Here is a 16,285-nt window from a genome sequence, read left to right on the forward strand (position 1 = left end):
CTGGTGCTGTTTGAAAGAAGAAGACATTTTCTATTATTATCATTTGCACCTAACTGGCAGTTTTCGCATTATGCAGATAAAAACTTTTCCTCAATCAAACTTTTTGACCCTTATATGATTACATAAGGAATTTGAAGGCTTTGACCTAAAGTGGTTAATTGAGTATTATGACTGTGACCGATATTTTGAATCCACTTGCAAATAACAGGAAAGACCAGCAGATTAGACATGTAAAAGTGACTGTAAAGTGCTTTTCCAACTACCCAGAGGATTGATATGGATTAACAATCAAGTACACTGCAGGCCTACAGTGTTTAGGACAGCACACATTAATTGGATCTGTGGAACTACATAACCCAGCAAAATGCAGAGTCCATTATTTAGCAATGCAAGGTAGCAAAATGTGATTTTGCTGAGATATGTAGTTCCACACACAGCAATCTTTTGGACTCATAAAGCATAGCAGCATAATAGCATGCGCACATGACATAGCAAAATGTGTAGTTGACATGTGTGGACACTTACCAGTTGGCGGTGGAGTGGGTGGCCTGTCTGTGTTGGCAATGTGGATGCCGGGAAGCACCTCCGGTGGGATGATTCGGCGTAGCAGCCTCTCATAGGCCTTAAAGCGGACCTCCTGCCTAGGGCCACCTCCTGTGCGACAGGCCTCTTTCTTCTCCAGGGCAAGCTTGGCTTTGAGGAGGCGCTTGATGTCATTGTATCGCTTTTTGACGTTGCGCACACTCCTCTTGTGTGTGCTAACTGCATTTACCACGGAGGTGATACTGTCCCACATCCCCTTCTTCCTTGCCACACTTGTGCGATGATGGTGAGGACCAAGTAGGCAGTCATACAGGGGCAGGAGTGCACGCACCAGGGCCATATTCTCCTCATATGAGAACCTGACTTTCCTCCCACTAGCTGTACGAGCTGCATCATCCTCCTCCACATTTCCAGCCTCACCCTCTTCCTCCTCCTCCTCCTCCTGTCCTGGTTCTTCACCCAGCACCTCCAATTCAGCTTCCTCTGCCTCCTGCACAGGCCAGTCCACCTCCGAGAAATCTCCCTCTTGCAGTTCCTCCTCTGTGTGCCTGGCACTCTGTTCCTCCTGTGAGGACACCTGGCTTGTGCCTGCTTCCTCCTCATCCTCCATAGCCACCTGCTCAGCTTCCACCATGTGGCCTCTCCCTGGCGCAGCTCTTGCTGGGAGCATGCTGGCTCTTCCTGTCCTGCCTCTGCCAGTGCTGGCTCTCACTCCCCTACCTCTCCCAGTGGTTGGGGTGTTTGGGCCAAAGCTGGCTATCCCTCTGCCTCCTCTGCACCTTACAAAACCTCCTCCTCTCCTCTCCATCTCAAACGCCTTACTCCCTTTCAAAGGGTAAAATGGCGTCTGCGCCCCTTTATATAGGGGGTGTGATGCGTATTGCAAGGGACTAAGGTGGGCCAATAAGTTAGCATGTTGTATGGGCTGTTCAGGTGTATTGCTGTAAATCGCATTCCGGTTGGCCGCAAATATGCACATGACCTAACCCGGAAATCGCACTTTTATGGCGTATTACATCGACTCAATTTGCACCTTATCGCCGTCTATCGACATGTATCGCACTTTTCAGGCGGCTTTGTGCCAGCCATTCAAAACGCGATTTCTTGGGAAAAATGCGATATAAAAAAATGGCGATATACGGCGATTTGAGTTTAAATAGCTTTTTGACAAAAACAGTAAACACAATAAATCTCGCCCGCTGTTTCTTATTACTGAATAACATTTCACTAAAGTTTTATTGAAATGGCTATGAACACTACACAATACAGATGGCTTTTAACCTCTGCTATATTCATGAAGTTCTTGCCTAGTCTCCTGGGATGTCTTGGAAAGATACACATTTCACTTATTTCTCCTGGACTCCCAGAAGAGCTGGTTTCTGTCCTATAACCACTCACTTACCAAATGGTTACAGCAAATTGCACCATCACAGCACTGTCCATTGAGGGATTGTGGGTGATGCAGCAAAATGCAGCTTTGCCACCTATTGCAAAGCCATGGCAACACATTAATTAATCTAATAGAATATCTAGGTACTTTACTCGTACTTATGTATTATCTGGACTCCCATGTTAAATGCACTATCCAACTACGCATGGAGTTGATTTTATATAGTGTGGCGAGCACAGCAAGCCATCGTGCCCAAAGCGTGGTGAGCGCAGCGAGCCCTGCGAGGGGACGCGGTCTCATAAGAAAAACGGGAGTCCAGATATTACATAAGTACCAATATCTATACTGTGGCAGAATCCTATACCTCATTTATTTAGCATATTTTATACTACATTATACTGCATTATAATTCCAATTTTATGGAAAATGAAAATTGGATTGAAGTGGAACAAATTTTAAATCATACCTTAAATGTTTTAAATAAAATGTAAATAAATTGTGTAAAATTTTCGGTTTGAATTATTAATTTCATTAAGAAATATTTAGCAAGATAAGTTCATATATCTAGAATTACAAATTTTTTATTCATTCATTTATATTCATTCATTCATTATTCATTTCACTGTTTTTAAATCTAAATGAAATCTGAAAACAACTTTCATCTAAAAAAAAAAAAAAAAAATGACAAGAACAAAAAATGCAAAAGAAAAACAAAGCAAAAAAAATAAATATAAAACAAAAGCCCAGGCATTTGCATTTGTTTTTGTGGTTTTCACAGAAGCACAGAAAAGCTTGTGTTTTTTATGCATTTATAGTTGATAGATGCTAAACATATGTCAACTGACAGCAGAGTGGTCTTCTTCAGTCATTATGGACTGACATGCTATAACTGCTGAATGATTTTATCAACCACATTTTATGAGTTTATAGAGGTCGAGTATCCCTTATCCAAATATCCCTTATCCAAATTATTCCGAAAACCATAGTCTCCAAATTGTATTTTATATTTGTGTACATTTCATGTGTTTGATGTGTTTGTACAACATAAATGCAAGATACCTCATTCAAATATAAAAATATTCGAAAATACGGAATAATCCATTATCCAAAATTCTTCTGGTTCCCAAGCATTTTGGATAAGAAATACTCAACTTGTACTGTACATGTGGCATTTTGGCCCTTATTCAGGTTCATTCGTTCGCATGCACACACGCACGCAGTGTTACACTTGATAACAGCACGTACGCATCTTGCAGAGTCACGCCTATAGGGCTTGCGAACTCATGCGTTCGCACCCATACTAAAAAGGGTGTGGCCTTTCATTGCGTGCAATTAAAACTGCTCGCACGCGCCAAGACATTTTCACACGCACACGCACCACAGTGTGCGTGCGAACATGCTCTTGTCCCTAATATATATGTTGCATATGTGAGTTGACACATGTCGACTAATGTTGACAGTGCAAACATGCTTCACATGGCAGAGTGAAAATGTACATAAAGGTATGTTATATAAGGGCAATTAATAAATGTGTTAAGTGCATTTGCATTTGTGGCCTACAATTCACCTTACCATAATAATTTAAATGTGTCTGCTAACACTTGTTTTGTTTTGTGATGCAAACTGAAGTGGAGCAGAGTTAAATGATTGTCACAATCAACCAATAATTGGTCACAATGGTGTTCAGGTGCTATTGATTTCCCCATTTCGCTACTGTGTTTTAAGCGTACGAATGAGCAGTTCACAAGAAGTATGGTGTGCGAAAATGAAAACCTGCTTTGAGCTTGCGAAAGTTTTGGAGTTTGTGTGTGAACAATCCCTGTTGCAGTCATGCGAAAGCAAACCCACCACTCGAAGTGAACGCCCACGTGTACGCTCATGTGTATGCCCAGTTTTGCTCATTATACTGGACGCGCCCATACAAACGCCCACATCACGCCTACTGGCTAAACCTTCGCTCGGACGACAGAAACCGCTTGGAAGATTGCTTGCGAATAGGAATTTCGCAGTTTGCACATGCGCATTGCGTACACTGCACATGCGCAATAGGAGCAGTTGGTTGATACATGCGAATTCGCATGCGAACGTGTCAATGTGAATAAGGGCCTTTACCTGCATCTTTGTTCTATAGCTATTAGCTGTGTGAGAAAGATACTAAAAACCCACCTTTAAATATTTTAGTTAACATATACAGGTTGAGAATCCCGTATCCGAATATCCGTTATCCAAATTATTCCGAAAACCAAACATTCCAGAAAGTGAATTTTTTTTTATTATTTTGCTAACGTATTAGTGGGGACATTTGTAACAGCTCTATTGGGGACATTATATGTAACTGGCACTATATATGTGCAAGAAAATAATTGCTTGCATTCAAATTCAGTATCTGAGATAGTCCACACATTTTGTTTCATGTTTTGAAACCTTGTTTTTTGAACAAATAAAATATATGTGTGTATTTCATGTGTTTGATGTGTTTGCACAACATGAATGCAAGATACTTCAAAATACATCATGGGAATATTAAAATATTCCAAAATACGGAATAATCCGTTATCCAAAATTCTCCTGGTCCCGAGCATTTTGGATAAGGGATACTCAACCTGTAGTATGTAGAAATGAACTCATACACATATTTTAAATACTTTCATCTCTCCTAATTGCATGCTTATGTAAACCTATATGCAATTAAAAGATCAGAATCTGTTCTTCTATCTAATTTCTAGAATATCTGGAATGGCGAGGAATGTAGTTATACACGTAATGTGAACACCACATTTTTGACATTTGCAGAATGTCACCCTTTGTCCAGGATGTTTAAAGTAAAAGGGCAAACAAACGGGGTGATTTCAGACCCTTCTCTAAGCGATCTGACTAGATCACTTAGAAAAGGAGCAGGGTTCGCTACTTTTGTATGCCTTCAAGTGATGGCGATGCGTGTTCCCGTGCGTCGATATCACCTGCAGGGAAAGCGAGTGCTCACACTGGCTTTCCCTAGATTGTGGGGCTTTGCCTATTAAACATAGGAAAAGCCCCGCTCAACACGATTGCTCAGCTTTGCGGTGTTCATCGTGGGTGCAATGCAATGTGTGCTGTGCAATAGCGCTGGAGCACGTCAGCAAAAGTGCCGGGTTGCCCTGTGTGAATGGGACTTGACATATTGAGGGAATTTACTAAACTAAATTCATATTTTCCATAGTAAAATACAAATTTTCTTGGCGTATTCGGATTTTTGCCATTTACTGTGCCAAAAATAAGATTTTTCGTATTCGTATTGATGGGACATTCGTATTTGTATTTACAAATACGAATGAATACACCATCGATAGAATACGAATAGGAATCACCATTCAAAAGAATGGTGATTCCTAATTTACTAAGCGTCCAGATTGAAAATACGGCCGCTAATTAGCGTAAAACGGCGGCGAATTGATAGCCAAATACACCAGAAAAATACACTTTATTTTCCTGTCCTATTTGGCAGAAACCTGCAAGGCAAAATTTCTTGGGGAGCAAGGAGGAGAATGTCACTTTGTGATGCACCAAAGGGTATAATAAAACATAACCTTTATAATTTTATTTCCTAAAATCTATATCGAACATAAAAAACACAGTACAGACATATAACATAGACCTGTAAAAAAGGATAAAGATATCCTTATAGTCGTGGGGTCCCACTCCCCAAAATGTATATAAATGTTGTTTTTATTAGAGCTGCAATTATGTATTGTTCTGTAACTTAGTAGCAAGTATTGCTGATTTTTTTTACTCTTAGAACTTTTTGCAGTTACTAGCGGTATGGGCTGTGCACATCACAATAAAATATCCATTTTTAAGCTGGGAGGTGAAAAGTACCCACAAATATATGGTCACACACCATGCGACAATCTCTTAATCAGAGTGGTGAAATATACGGGCCTGCTAAATGCACCAATAGGGTACCCAGAAAGTTATCTGTGTGTACGGTCGGCGAGCGATTCGCTAGTGACGAAGCTCACTAGCGAAGCGTACGCCGACCTTACACTCTGTGGTGTGCTCCCATTAACCCCAACCCCCGCCAACCTGACTGCGCAGATCAGCCAACCCGACGACCGGAACATACGTTCCCTAAATAGAATTGCGAAGTGCAAACATTGCATGGCGAGCTGCCCCTAGCCCACGCAACCAAGGAGACCCGGCCTACTGGGTAGATGGCTGCAGCCCTGCATTGACAACTCCTAGAGCCAGCCGGATCCCATCCTGCCCAATTATGGTAGACAAGCGAACCAGATGATGGGATCTGGCCATGCCCACAGTGGCCCTTATTAGTGAGTGGCAGACAAGTGACCCATGGGTACAGAGGCGTAACTAGACCTGTCTGGGCCCCATAGCAACATTTTGAAAGGTCCCCACAGCATTCTGCCAGAATGAGGGGGAGGGGTTGGGGTCAGATTTGTAGATGAGAAGGGGTATGACAGAGTAGAAAGCAGGACCAGACAGAGTGGATACTGGTTAGGGTGACATGACAGTGAGGATTAAGGTTATGGGGGGGCTCTGACAGTACCAGATGAGGGTTAGGTGGTGGGCAGTGGGATGTGGGCAGTAAACTGAGTAGGGAAGGGGGGGCAGGGTGACAAAACACTGGGGGAGGGGGCACTGGGCTGGGGACAAGGGATGGTTGGTTTAACTGGGGGGGGGGGGGCGCTGGGTTGGGGATGGAGGGCACTGAGCTGAGGATAGGGGATGGGGGCACTGGGCTGGGATGGGGGTGATTGGTCAGATGGGGGCACTTGGCTGGAGATGGTTGGTCAGATGGGGGGTGCACTGGGCTTGGGTCGAGGACATGAGTGCACTGGGCTGGGGACAGTGGATGGTAGCACTGACCTGGGGATTGATTCTCTGGCTTGCACAATCCAGCTCCAGCTGCTGCTGCATGAAGGTCCTTCTTGATCCGTGCTGGTGCAGGGGAGGGAGGGAACCACCAAGTCATTCCCCGCCACTGGGTGAGGATTAGTGCTGGGGCTTGCTGGGACCAGTGCCAGGGGAGGGGAAGCCAACAAGCTCCCAATGGAGGTTTTACAAAGATTCCCGGGGAGGGGTGCCACCAAGCTCTGGCCGGGGGTCTTGCAGTCAGTGCCAGGGCAGGAGGGAGCCTCCAAGTCCCCACCGCTGGATGTCGTGGTCAGTGAGCTGGAGGCGGAGCCGGCGAGACGGACGGAGGAGCCTCGAATGCAGTTCCCCAGCACCATCCCAACAGGGAGGGGGGCTGCCAATCTCTGTCCGGGGGTCTTTCGGTCAGTGCCAGGGGAGGTGGGATCCTCCAAGTCCCCACCGCTTAGTCTCATGGTCAGTGTGCTGGAGGCGGAGACGGCGAGACGGACGGAGGAGCCTACAATGCCAGTTCCCCCAGCACCGTCCCACGCCTGAGGTTTCGCGATCAGCAGCGTCGGGGAGGGGGTATCACCAAGGCCAGTTAACTGACTCCAGCTTGGTTTCACGTTCCGCTCTGGAGGCGGCACACAGGTGACGGCGTGGGGAAGGGGGGGGGGGAGGAGAGAGGGATCTTCTGCTCACATATATGGCAGCAAACTTAATACATAAATCTTCAAGAGGGTGCAGGGGGAAGTCTGCTGGGCTTCGGGCCCCCACAAGCCCCGGGCCCCATAGCAGCTGCACCCCCTGCACCCTCTATACCCCACTGCATGGGTACAAATGACTTCAGGTAACAGAGGTCATACACAGCGACAATCTGGATTCCCAGAAAGGACAGGTAAGTAACCGCTCCTCCATTCCAACCTCAGCAATTAGCACACCAAAATGTCTGAATAGCGAACGGAAACCACCCAGGAGCCTAGCGCAGCATTCAGAATAAGCAGGGCCAACAAAAAGCAATTCCTAAAGGTAGTGAGAGATCCAGCCCTGACACGGGGACACTTCAACGCCCCAGTGTAAAGGTGTGTAACCCCTTGAATTAGGCGCGAGAAATGGAACACCCCATCGGCAACACTTGACGATGAAGTATTCCTCGCCTCTCTACAGCAGATCCGTTCGCTAAGGCTAGTGAATAACAGGCTAAGGGCGGGATTCTGGTACAATCGCGGCGAATGTGTATATTTACCGCAAGATGACCGTCACTACTTCGCGCCGTTTCAGCTCCTCTCATCTCCATATTCTGTAAGAATTCAGTTACCGCAATCTGTTTGCGGTAACTGACCCCTGAGCGATCTCTGTCCTTTTTTGTCTAGTGCGCATGCGCCCGCTGTGTGCATAGCGGACATGCGCACTGGGCACCTTCCTGCTTCCGGACGCTGCGCAGCTAGAAGCGCGCGTCTTGCATATTTGTGTCAGGGCAGCCATTTCACTCGGTAACCAGTAAGTTTCCTATTTATGGCGCCCAATTATTTGCGAAACGGGTCACCATCGTGTGGTATGGGTCACCATACGGTCCTGGTTTAAATGTATGTGTAGTATGGGCCTTTTGTTCTATTTTTACATATATTTGCTTCCATTCCCGGGCGTTGTCAGCAGCAGCAGCAGGCCCCTTACATTCTTCTGGGCTCTGCATTGCTTAGTGATTGCTACTATTTGGTTTAGGCTTGCACATGTTCTCTATGGGGTGCTAATCATATATATATATATATATATATATATATATATATATATATGTGTATATATATATATATATCTCTCAGTCTATATATATATATATATATATATATATATATATATATATGGACGGGATGTTGTAACATCCGCGGCCCCCTTCGTCCGGCTACCGCATTTTTAATAACGGCATATGCTATAACATATGCCGTTATTCATGCAAGGGACAGCTCTTGCGATAAGAGCTGTCCCTTGCGATGCGGTGCTGGCGCTGGACTTCCGGGTCTGTGACCCAAGAATCCATCTGCGCATGCGCAGACCCCGGCGCCGGCCGCAGGGCATGCTGGGAGGGATACTGACGGATCCCTCAAGCAGCGCAGCGGTAAGAAGCCCATAGGCTTCTGCAGGGAATCGCCAGCTTTTGCTGGCGATTCCCTCCGCAGCGCTGACACTGCGGAGGCGCCATATAGCATATAGAGATGCGGTTAAAACACCGAAAACGGGGGTTTTAACGCAATTCTGCTATATAGAATCTCGCCCTATATGAGAGAGGGCGGGATTCTCATACAGTCACGGCAAATCTGTCTTTTTACCGCTATTGTTACGTCACGTCTTTGCGCCGTTCCTGCCCCTCTTTTCTTCATACTCTATATTAAATCAGCTACCGCAATCTGTTTGCGGTAACTGACCCGTGTGCGATCTCCGGCTTTTTGTGTCTAGTGCGCATGTCCGCTGTGTGCATAGGGGATATGCGCACTAGCACCTTCCTGCTTCCGGACGCTGCGCAGCTCAAAGATGCGCGCGTTTTGTAGCACGGCAGATCCCTGGGTCATCTGTAAGTTTACTGTATTGTGAAACGGGTCACCATACGGTGATATGTGCGGTGATATGTGCTTTGTGTAATGTATGTGTAGTATGGGCCTTTTGTTGTCTGGCATACTTTTGCTTCCATTCCCGGGTGTTATCAGCAGCAGCAGGCTATATTATATCCTTCATGGCTTTGCATTGCCTAGTGAATTTTGTGTAACATTTGGATTAGGCTTGCACATGTGGGGTGCTATTCATATATATATATATATATATATATATATATATATATATATATATATATATATATATATATATATATATATATATATATATATATATATATCAATCTCTGGTGTCCGGCACTCCGTGTTGCTGATGAATGATAATTAGGTTGCCGTCCTCTGGTGTAGGATGACTCCTGCCCAATATTATATACAGAAACGGGGCGGCACTCCAATAGATACAATAAACCAAAAAACTTTTTAGTTTTTAATGGTGCAGGTGATGGCAAATCACCTGCACCATTAAAAACTAAAAAGTTTTTTGGTTTATTGTATCTATTGGAGTGCCGCCCCGTTTCTGTTTATATATATATATATATATATATATATATATATATACATCGGTGGGGTGGCTCGGCACTCACAGCAGAAGAAAGACGCAGTACACTTGAATCGATTCAAGTGTACTGCGTCTTTCTTCTGCTGTGAGTGCCGCGCCACCCCACCGATGTATCTACTCCTCCAGTGAGGGCACCCAGCCAAGTATTGTCACTACAAGCGCTACGGCGCACTCGTGAGTGCCGGTCTCCTACTACCTATATATATATATATATATATATATATATATATATATATATATATATATATATATATACAGTATATATATATAGCTTCCTGAGGCGGCACTCCGATAGGCTTGAAGAATAAATGGAAATGATAAGCTGGTGCCTTCCAAATGAAGGAGCGGTGTCCCGGTCCCAAATGTACAGGTAGGTGGGGGCGGCGGCACTCAGCAGAAATAAAACACGATAATCCAGCAAGTGACTTGCCAACGTTTCAAAGCCGTGTGGCTTCTTTATCAAGGCATACTGTGAAGAACAAACAATACAAGTACAAACACTTACATAAATAGACTCTCCAAGGTCCGTTCACGCGTCCCGGCGCGGCCCCAGGCGGTCCATCATCTGATGACGTCATTCCCGCCGGCGTCTGCCGGGGGGCGTGGAGGGAGCACTTGCACCTGACCCTCTCTGGCCAATTAGCACTGTTAGAAATCGCTATGGAGATAAACAACAAATACAACAACAATGCTTTTTGCTTTTTTCACTTGGTTTTAATGTTTGTATTTGTTGTTTATCTCCATAGCGATTTCTAACAGCGCTAATTGGCCAGAGAGGGTCATGTGCAAGTGCTCCCTCCACGCCCCCCGGCAGACGCCGGCGGGAATGACGTCATCAGATGATGGACCGCCTGGGGCCGCGCCGGGACGCGTGAACGGACCTTGGAGAGTCTATTTATGTAAGTGTTTGTACTTGTATTGTTTGTTCTTCACAGTATGCCTTGATAAAGAAGCCACACGGCTTTGAAACGTTGGCAAGTCACTTGCTGGTTTATCGTGTTTTATTTCTGCTGAGTGCCGCCGCCCCCACCTACCTATATATATATATATATATATATATATATATATATATATATATATATATATATATATATATACAGTATATTGCAGAAATTTCTATAATTAATTTTCTCTTATTGACGTTTTTTTTATTTTTATTAATTTTTACCCCTTTCACACTGCTGCAGATCCCCGGGTCTTTGGCAGGTCAGACCCGGGTCAGCAGCATTGTAATACCCTGTTCTCACTGCCGCAAAAATCTGGGTATTTTCCAGGGCAAGCTGAAAATTCCCGTGTCCTGTCTCAGGGCGGGATGTTATAACATCCGCGGCCCCCCTTCACCGGACATCGCATTTTTAATAACGGCATATGCTGTAACATATGCCGTTATTAACGCAAGGGACAGCTCTTGTGATAAGAGCTGTCCCTTGCGATGCGGTGCCGGTGCTGGACTTCCGGGTCTGTGACACGGGAGTCCGTCTGCGCATTGCAGACCCTGGCGCCGGCCGCAGGGCATGCTGGGAGGGATCCGTGACGGATCCCTCACACACCGCTGTGGTAAGAAGCCCATAGGCTTCTGTAGGGAATCGCCAGCTTTTGCTGGCGATTCCCTCCGCTGTGCTGACACTGCGGAGGCGCCATATAGCATATAGAGATGCGGTAAAAACCACGAAAACTGTTTTTTTTCCACATCTCTGCTATATAGAATCTCGCCCATAGTGTGAAAGGGTCTTTGTGAAATTCCCGGGTGTTATGCCCCTGGAATTACACCCGGGTTTTTTGCAGGGTTTTTCCTGGTTAATACACGGGTGTACGTCAGTGTGAACAGCACAGACCCGTGTTTTTCACACATGATGCCAAAATACAAGCTCATTGGGGGATGTATTCATGTGATATGTGACATGCATTATGTGCTACGCAAGTACATATACATTATACGCAATTATTAATCATATACAATCTACGCATTATACGTTATATGCAAGTACGTATATATTATATGTTATACAAGTACGTATATGGGACAAGATTCTCTAAGAATCTCCGCCCCCTATCGCCGACCATCGCATTTTCTAGGAACTAAACAGGGCAGGGCGCTGGAGGGGCAGACTGGGCACGCTGACGTCACATATGGGGGCGTGTCCGGGCCGCCGCGTCCCAAATGGGGGTGTGCCAGGGCCACCGCATCAGAAATGGGGGCGTGCCCGGACTGCCTCGGGACAAATGGGGGCGTACTCGGACCGACATGGCACAAATGGGGTAGGTCCTGGGCCACCACGTCAATGAAGGGGGCATGCCCGTGCCTCCGCATCGCTGATTGTGGCTTGCCCGGCACTAAGAATGTCCCCGAGCTGCCGGGAAAGCACAATGCACCACAATCAATGACGGCGCTGGGCTTCACCGGTGCACTACGGCAGGTCAGGCAGTAGTTTTTTTTAGTCGCGCGCTGCTAGAGGGGCAGGGCGCATTCTGCCCTTTTTTAAATTGGGCAGGGCGCAGAGCCCCGCTGAAACATCCTAGCGGGAACTGTAATGTTGTGCGATGTGAGTTCTGATTCAATCAGAGCACATCACACGGCATGTCGCACGTGTGTTCACACTGTAAGCACGCTGTGATGGATAGGCAAGTAGATTGCTGTGACAACATCACGGGATGCTGAAAGTTTCTCTGTCAATCTGGGGCGTTTTGGTGTACTTACCGCTGGCAGCTCGCTACGGTACCGCATCTCTTTCCTCCCTTGGGCGGGATGTGGTAACATCCGCGGCCCCCCTTCGCCGGCTACTGCATTTATAATAACGGCATATGCTGTAACATATGCCGTTATTACTGCAAAGGGACAGCTCTTGCGATAAGAGCAGTTCACTCGCAATGCTGTGCCGGCACTGAACTTCCGGGAGTGTGACCCGGGAGTCCTTCTGCGCATACGCAGAGTGAAGCGCCGGCCGCAGGGCATGCTGGGAGGGATCCGTCACGGATCCCTCAAACAGAGATGCGGTAAGAAGCGCATAGGCTTCTGCAAGGAATCGCCACATTTTGCTGGCGAGTCCCTCCGCAGCGCCGGCACTGCGGAGGCGCCTCACAGAATATGGAGATGGGTTAAAATTCCATGAAAGGGGGTTTTTATCCCATTTTTGGTTTATAGAATCTCGGCTGTTCCTGACACCAGCAGTCACGTGTGGTGATGTGACTGTGCGCATCGAGGGCACCTTGGTCTGTGGGCAGTGTATGTGGCAGACCCAGTGTGTGTAGGTAGTTTTTTTAATGCCAGTTTTATTTTTATTTTTTTTCTAAATGATGTCTTGGCATTTTTTATATTTATTTATTTATTTATTAACAGTTTCTTATATAGCGCACACAGATTCCACAGCGCTATACAGAGAATATTTGAACATTCACATCAGTCCCTGCCCCAGTGGAGCTTACAATCTATATTCCCTACCACATGTACACGCACACACAGACATTCTAGGGTTAATTTTTAGGAGCCAATAAGCCTACCAGTATATTTTTGGATTGTGGGAGGAAACCGGAGTACCCGGAGGAAACCCACGCAAGTACGGGGAGAATATACAAACTCCGCACAGTTAGAGCCATGGTGGGAATTGAACCCATGACCTCAGCGCTGTGAGGCAGTAATGCTAACCATTACACCATCCGTACTGCCAATATGTTAATATTTGTTGCAATCTGTGTATGGGCGCTGCACATCTACTCCATGTACATTTGACGCGAAAATCACCCAATGCATTAATATTCATCTAAGGGGTAATTTAATATACTGTAAATTGGTCTATAACCACTTTCATTAGCAAACTAATGGTCCATACACACTGGGCGACTTTGCCCAGCATGTATGGACAGCGATGATGGGAATCATCGCCGGGGGGAAAGCCGCTCTGTGCATACACACTGAGTGGCTTTCCCTCTGCCCGGCACCAACGGCGGGGGGAGGACGGCTCTGCATAGCGGGGAGTTATGCAAAGCTCTCTTGAAAGCCGCACATCTGTTGGTATAACCAGCAGATGAGCGGCTTTCCCAGGCGATGATGCGGGAGCGCGCAGCAGCGCTCACCGCTCATCGCCGGGCCACACACACTTGGCAACTTTGAGCTGAATGCCGCTCAAAACCCCTGTTTAGGGTAACTTTCTACTCAAAGTCGGCAAGTGTGTATGGGCCTTTAGTCCATTCTATTATTGCCACAATGAAGTATAAAATAAACTAAATAATTTTGCTGGGTTTTTTTTGGGATGCGGTCATTTGGTCTACTGCATTATGGTCGACAGTCATTAGGTCGAATCCATTAGGTCGACATGCTAAAAGGTCGACATGACGCTAGGTCGACATGGGAAAAGGTCGACATGATTCTAGTTCGGAAGGTCATTAGTTCGACAGGTCATTAGTTCGACAAGGTCATTAGTTCGACATTGTCTATGTCGACATTCACAAGGTCGACATGGAGTTTTTCACTGTTTTTTGAGCCAACATGTGCCGACAGGCGGTATTTCATGCCCTACCATCCACTAGGGCGTGGTGGGAGAATAAAATAGTGTGCCGAGCGTAGCTAGGCACCGTGCCCGACGCATAGCGAGCGCAGCGAGCGATGCGAGGGGATGCAGTGCACTTTAAACTGTGTCCATGTCGACTGTGTTGACATTCAGGTAAAAAAACAGTGAAAACCCCCATGTCGACCTTGTGAATGTCGACATAGACAATGTCGAACTAATGACCTTGTCGAACTAATGACATGTCGAACTAATGACCTTTCGACCTAGAATCATGTCGACCTTTTCCCATGTCGACCTAGAGTCATGTCGACCTTTTAGCATGTCGACCTAATGGATTCGACCTAATGACTTTCGACCATAATGCAATAGACCAAATGATCCCAACCCGTTTTTTTTATCCCCCACTGCTAAGCATTGCTATGTCATTCATGGTACTTTTTCCAATTTTAATGATCTTTAACGAGTAATTTTATTTTTATTACAGGTCTAAACTGATTCGTAGGACTTTGCTTAAGGGTCTTCAATTGGAATAATAATCTTTTCAAGTATCAGGTAAAAGAGAATTTTCAATTTTTTAAATTCACATATTATTATGAAAGTATTCAACTATATCATCTTGAAAAGCAATAAAGGGTTAAGATTGAAAGATGGAGCAGTATTCATCGTTGTAGGTGATGTTGATGGATTTGCCCTTGCCATCCCCTACCACTCACAACATTTGTATGTTGGAATGGGGCGTGCACACACGAGTAGCGTGTGGGCCCCCCCCCCTTCAACGGTGCTGCCCTCAGTCGCCCGGTGCCCACACCGGTGCAAACGCTGCCCCCTCAGTGTCCCCTGCCCCCCCTCCCCCCCAGCCCCCTCGAGTGGTATGCGGATAGTATTGCTACCGTCTTGCCGCATGGATACTGAGATGAGCTTGCGTGGTGGGCGAACGTGCATCTTTGTCAGATGGAGCGCCATGTTGCTGGTGGATCAGCAGCACACTGCGGGTGGTTAGCAAGCGACAATAATGCCAGGACTATCTGTAAATAAAATTTGCCGGCCAGCTACACCTCCATTTGCCGTTAAATTCAATTTTATTTATAGGATATGTTTGGACATAACGCATGAATTGCAATTTGCTTGTATTTAGAGATTCACTTTTCATTGCGAGTCGCCAGGACACATCGGCTCACAACGGCGCCCCTCTCCCTCCCACTTTTGGCTCTACTGCTTCTGCGCTCGGCTCTCCTCCAACCAGCACTCTGAAGTGGATCAGAGCAGGGAGGATGTGGTCATTGGTACGGGCAGCACAGCTCTATAGTGGTGTCTGGAGACATGTGAGGGGCTTGCTAGCAATGCATGGAGGCCGTAGTTTGTGTGGGGCTGCTGTGGGTTAGCGTTTGAACCTCTTTAACTACTATTGATCATTCCGATATTTGTCTGTAAAATTTCCCCCACCGCGTTAACCCTGAGGGGGATGACTAAACCTTCTTGGTATACATTACTATCCCCGATAACGGGGTGTAATCTACAATTTCACCATAGTGAATTTACCCCCAAAACTCTATTGGTCTTGCATTTTTGTCTAATTAGAATGAAATTTCTATCTCTAAATTTTTTACATACATGTTAATGACAGCCCTTTTCTCTTCTAAATATTTGGAATCTATAGTGTATATTTGCATTCTATTTGAAAAACTAATATCAACGGTTTGGGGGGTATACTTATTTTTGAACTAAAAAAACCCTTTTTAAAAACCTGATGAGGGAAGAATGCTTCCTGAAACATTACAAAGCGGCCTTACCCGAGAAAATTGAACATGTGTTTGTGGCATTACAAGCATGCCTA

This window comes from Crinia signifera, chromosome 19 (genome assembly GCF_055691185.1).
Source record: "Crinia signifera chromosome 19, ASM5569118v1, whole genome shotgun sequence".
Lineage (NCBI taxonomy): Eukaryota > Metazoa > Chordata > Amphibia > Anura > Myobatrachidae > Crinia > Crinia signifera.